Source organism: Lolium perenne, chromosome 1, assembly GCF_019359855.2.
Source record: "Lolium perenne isolate Kyuss_39 chromosome 1, Kyuss_2.0, whole genome shotgun sequence".
NCBI lineage: Eukaryota > Viridiplantae > Streptophyta > Magnoliopsida > Poales > Poaceae > Lolium > Lolium perenne.
The window spans coordinates 72,848,644-72,854,643 of NC_067244.2; positions in this window are offsets into that span (position 1 = coordinate 72,848,644).

Sequence of the window (6,000 nt, forward strand, 5' to 3'; positions counted from 1 at the left end):
AGCACATAGATAATATTCAACTTGATCACAAAGAGAGAGAGATGAACCACATAGCTACAGCGGAGCCCTCAGCCTCGGGGGTGGATTACTCCCTCCTCATCATGGAGATAGCGATGGCGGTGAAGATGGCGGTGGAGACGGCGGTGGAGATGGCTCCGGGGGCAATTCCCCGTCCCGGCAGGGTGCCGGAACAGAGACTTCTGTCCCCCGAATTGGAGTTTCGCGATGTGGCGGCGCCCCTGGAGTCTTTCTGGAGTTTCGTCAATTGGTGTCGAAGTTTTAGGTCATGACGGCTTAAATAGGCAAAGAGTCGGAGTCGGAAGAGTCCCGAGGCGACGACACCATAGGGTGGGGTGACCACCCTCCAGGCCGCGCCGGCCTATGGTGAGGAGGCCCTGGGCCTCCCCCTGGCTTGCCCTTCTGGCTCCGTGAGTCTTCCAAATGAAATAGAATTTCTGTAATTTTTCTGGATTTTTCCGAGCACTTTGGTTTTTGGGCCTTTTCTGCAATAAACAGACATAATAAACAGAAACTGGCACTGTGGCATCTTGTTAATAGGTTAGTCCAATAAATGCCATAATATGATATAAAGTGCAAGCAAAACATGTAGGTATTGTCATAAAACAAGCATGGAACATCAGAAATTATAGATACGTTGGAGACGTATCAGCCACTAGTCCGTTGGTGAAAGTCTGTCAAGAGTAAATGACAAGATTGAAAGATAAACACCACATACTTCCTCATGAGCTATAAAACATTGACACAAATTGAGAAGCATTTTTGAAGGTTTAAAGGTAGCACATGAGAATTTACTTGGAATGGTTTGAAATGCCATGCATAGGTATTTATGGTGGACACTCTGGAATAACTTGGTTTTGATGTGTTTGGAAGCACGAGCAGCGTTCCCGCTCAGTACAAGTGAAGGGTAGCAATAGACTGGGAAGCGACAATCAAGAGAGCAGTAACTGTCATAATCATGCTTGCGACAAAAATAAATTAACGGAGGCATAAAAGTGATACAAGAACTCTGAGGTAAAGTAAATCATCGAGGCTTAATTGACATTTGTTCAGTCATATGCATGTGTGAGCATGTGCCAAGTTGATTCAAGAGAATTATTCAGAGGAGGATACCACAATGTCATACCTATCTATGAATAAAACAATGCAAGCAAATATTTATGACATGCTACTCATATTAATAAATTGGAGCTAATCATGAGAGAACATGAACTACTAGACTTTCTTAAATGACATATACCTCACATGAACCAACTAAGCATGCTCACGTGGATGAGTATATGTACAAGAATGAAAACAAATAGAGTTCATACCAGCCTCTCACCACAATCAGATTGTCGTAGATCGTCATTATTGCTTTTTCACTTGTGTAGCTTGAATAATATGAAATGAAAACCACGCTCCAGCCACCGAAGACCATTGAACTCATAATGAACTTTACAAAACCAAAGAAGAACAGCAAATATTTTTGGTGTTTTCGAATTAGAAACAAGAACAAAAGGAAACAAGCAAACCAAGCAAAATCTTTTTGGGTTTTCTTATAGTAAACCAACGATAGCACACCAAGAAAAATCAAAGCAAGAAACCAAAATAAACAAATGGTGAAGAGAAACAACAGAAATATTTTTGGTCTTTTTGTGTTTTAGGAAAGAAACAAAGCAAAAACAAGAGAATGAAAACTAGAAGAAACACAGAAAAGCAGGATGGCAGAAATCTACCAAAACCTGACAGCAGTACAGAAATCGATTTTTACAAAAATCTTCCGTTGATCAGTTCGAAAAGTGTTCAACTAATGAAAGTTAGATAACAACCTGGGGAACATGCACAAAAATTGGCAGCTCAAAATAACGTTCTGGCTGTGCGCACGAATATTTTAGTAACAGTCCAGAATCTGTTTTCAGGCAGCACTTCCCCAAATATCATCTTCCTCTCATTAGAAAACCACTCAAAGAAACTAAACAAGTGTGTACAAGTATCCAGCAACCATAATATGCAAAGAATGAGTAATGCCGGTATACCTCCCCCCAAGCTTAGGCTTTTGGCCTAAGTGGAGATCAATCCCATGGTGCCCATGAAGTAGCACCTCCGTAGTACGACGAAGATGGATCATATTCCGGGTATGTGCTGGAAGAAGCACCCGGATACGTGACGGTGTAGTCATAAGAGGGCTCGGCGTCCTCGGAGTCATGCTGCTGGTGGAAGCCTTGTATCTTCAATTGCTCATCCACCTCCTCCTTAGAGCGTGACCATGGTTTCCTGTCAATACTAAACAAATCTGGCTGTGGCAAAAGGATTTCCCTCTCTTCCCCGTCAGCAAACAATATTCTATAGACAATGTTATCTAAACTAGAGTCGGCCGTAACAAATTGGTGACTCTTCATAGGAGCAATATTGAGCCTCATAGGAGTTATTTTTATATCAGTAGGGTCAAGAGGAAGCTCTAAATATGCTAAAACGCGCGAAGCAATAATTCCTCCAAATATAGGCCCCTTGTTAGACAAGCGGCGAGCAACAAGAGCACCAAGATGATAAGGCGTGTCCCCAGTGAGTGCAGCAATTAAGAAACCAAGGTGATAGCTAGATATGTTACTAGTGTTCTCCCTACCAAGAATGCTAGTACCGATGTAATAAGAAAAATACTTAATGGCGGGGAGTTGAATGTTTCTTATCTTGCCACGCTGAATGGTGCGATAATCATCATTGGTGATCCCTCGATAGAGCTCCAGCAATTCCTTGGGGTTATCCTCGATCTTCCTTGCTGTACCTACAGGGGCAATACCCAATGCAGCACAAAATTTTTCCAACTTCATAGTAATAGGTTTACCATAGATCTTGAATGAAATTGTCGGGCGAAAGTGCTTATTGTTGAACTTGAAGCTCTCCACAAAGATTTTAGTGAGCATGTAGTATTGCTCACTCTCATCTCCCACATAGGTGGTTAAGCCTGCCTTACCGACGAGGGTCAAGAAATCATCCAACAAACCTGCATTTCTCAAAAAGTCATAACATGGGAAGGATGAAGCGTTAGGGACTCCATTGTCCTCTTCGGGTGCGAAGCTTGGTGCGATGAGGTCCTCATTATAGGATTGCCTGAATCGGGTGGATGACCTCGAGGGCCTCCCCGTGCTTGTTGTCTCTCTTTCAAACACTTCTCCAAAGTTACAATTATCCATCTTCCTTTTCTGAAATTTTTCAACAAACATTATAAAATTTGATTTGCTGACATATAATTGAGGGAAACTACCATAGGAACTTGCTAGAGTACAAATCATGCATCAAAACTAGTTTCTACCACTTAGAACAAGCATGCAAGCTCACTAAACATGTTACCTACAGCAGCAAAATATTCAAGATATACTCCACCAAACAAAATTCTACTTGGATAATCGGAGGAGTCACATACCGGAGAGCAAATGTGCCAAATTTCAGACAGAAATCTGGGCTGAGCAAAGAGATCGAGAAAAATCTGGACCTCTTGAGCAAAAACGCGAGTGAGAGGAACCTGGTGCGAGTTTTTTCGGGAGAGAGAAGAAAGTGGGAGGAAGAGATGATGTAGTGGGGCAAGGAGGGGCCCACACAACAGGGTGGCACGCCACCCTTGCTGGCCGCGCCGGCCTATGGGGTACCACCCTGGGGTGCCCCACTGGTCATCCCCAGGTGTTCCCAGGTGCCTCATCGAAAAATAGGACCAATGGTATAATTTTTGTGAATTTTTTAAAACTTTGAAAAATGCACATTTCTGGGTGTCAAATTTATTATTACTGGGCAGAAAAAGATTTTGAAATCTCTAATTAACTAAAGAACTTTGCAAAACAAAAGTTCTACAGCAAATAGATCAAGTGGAGGAAGAAAGAGATGTTGTTTAGTTCCTCTATGCATATAAAATGAATTTGTTAACAAGGTTGATCAAGTCTTGCCACCAAATAAATTTTACATAGCATAAGAAGAAATAAACCCCAAATCAATCATGTTACCTTGTATTGTATTGATATGGATCCAATCACAAGAGTTTGTTATTCTTCTTTAGGCTCATATATAGGACAATCAATAGTTCCCACTTTGATAGTTCTCACATTAGAAATTGTATTAACTCCACATGCTTTCTCAATCCTCTTGGTAAAATAAACGGTATGCTCCTTGTCATCAACATTGAAAGTAACTTTTCCTTTATTGCAATCAATAACAGCCCCTGCGGTGTTAAGAAAAGGTCTCCCAAGAATAATAGACATATTATCATCTTCAGGCATTTCCAACACAACAAAATCAGTTAATATCAAGCAGTTATTAGTAACTTGAACAGGAACATCCTCACATATACAACCAGGAATAGCATTAGATTTAGCAGCCATTTGCAAAGATATATCAGTCGGTATCAACTTATCTAAATAAAGTCTCTTATAAAGAGAAAAGGCATAACACTAACGCCCGCTCCCAAATCACATAGAGAAGTTCTAACATAATTATTCTTAATAGAACAAGGAATAGTCGGTATACCTGGGTCGCCAAGCTTCTTTGGAACCTTACCATTAAAAGAGTAATTAGCAAGCATAATGGAAATCTCCTCATTAGGAATTTTCCTTTTGTTAGACACAATATCTTTCATATACTTTGAATAAGGAGGCAATTTAATAGTATCAGTCAAAGGTATTTGCAGGAATAAAGGTTTCATACAATCACAGAATTTGTTATAGTGTTCTTCTTCCTTTGATTTTAGTTTCTTAGCAGGAAAAGGCATTTGCTTTTGAACCCAAGGTTCTCTTTCATTACCATGTTTCTTAGCAATAAAATCTTCTTTAGTATACTTATTATTTTTAGCATGCCTTTCAGGTTCTTCTTCAGCCTCTTCTTTATCAGAAGCATCATTCTTATCATTATCTTTATCATGTTCATTACCACTTTCAGTTTCAGCATCAGAAATAGAAATACTATTAGGATCATTAACAGATTCAGAGGATTCTACAACATTTTTATGTTTCTTTTTCTTTTTCTTAGATGGAGCACTAGTTTTCTTTAGTTCGTTGAGAATCTTGTTCAACTCTTTTGGGATGCCCTTCAGGATATAGAGGATCCTGGGTAGAAACACCGCCTCTAGTTGTTACTTCATAAGCATGTTTTTCTTTAGATCTATTTTTCAACAAGTCATTTTGAACTTTAGTGAGTTGATCAATTTGAGTTTGAACCATATGAAAGTGTTTAACAAGCATCTTAACATCATTGGAGGTTCTGTCCACAATACCATGCAATTCACTAATAGCTTGAGAATTTTCCATTAAATGATTCTCTACTCTCATATTGAAATTACTTTGCTTAACAATATAATTATCAAACTCATCTAAGCATTGAGCAGGAGGTTTTGAATACGGAATATCTTCTCTAGTAAAGCGTTCAAGAGAGTGTACCTCAATCATGGATGAAGGGGGAGTGATCTTACATAAATCTTCTATAGGAGGTAAATTCTTCACGTCTTCAGATTTAATACCCTTCTCTTTAAGAGATTTCTTGGCTTCCCTCATATCTTCATCATTTAATTTAATCATACCCCTCTTCTTCAATATTGGTGTCAGGGTTGGTTCAGATGTAGACCAATCATCATGATTCCGGCCTATTCTAGCCAATAATTCTTCAGCGTCGTCTGGAGTTCTTTTCCTGAAAACACAACCAGCACAACTATCCAGGTATGCCCTAGACTCAATGGTTAGTCCACTATAAAATATATCAAGTAAATCATGCTTTTCCAAATCATGGTCAGGCCGAGCTCTAATAAGAGAGCAAAATCTCGCCCAAGCCTCAGGCAATTTCTCTCCATCTTCCTGGTCAAAATTATAAATTCTCTGCAAAGCAATATGTTGAGCACTAGCAGGAAAGTATTTCCGGAAGAAAACATCAAGCAATTCTTTTGGACTATTAATAGAATCAGGTGGCAAACTATTATACCAAGTTTTAGCATCATCCTTTAATGAGAATGGAAAAAATTTAGCAACG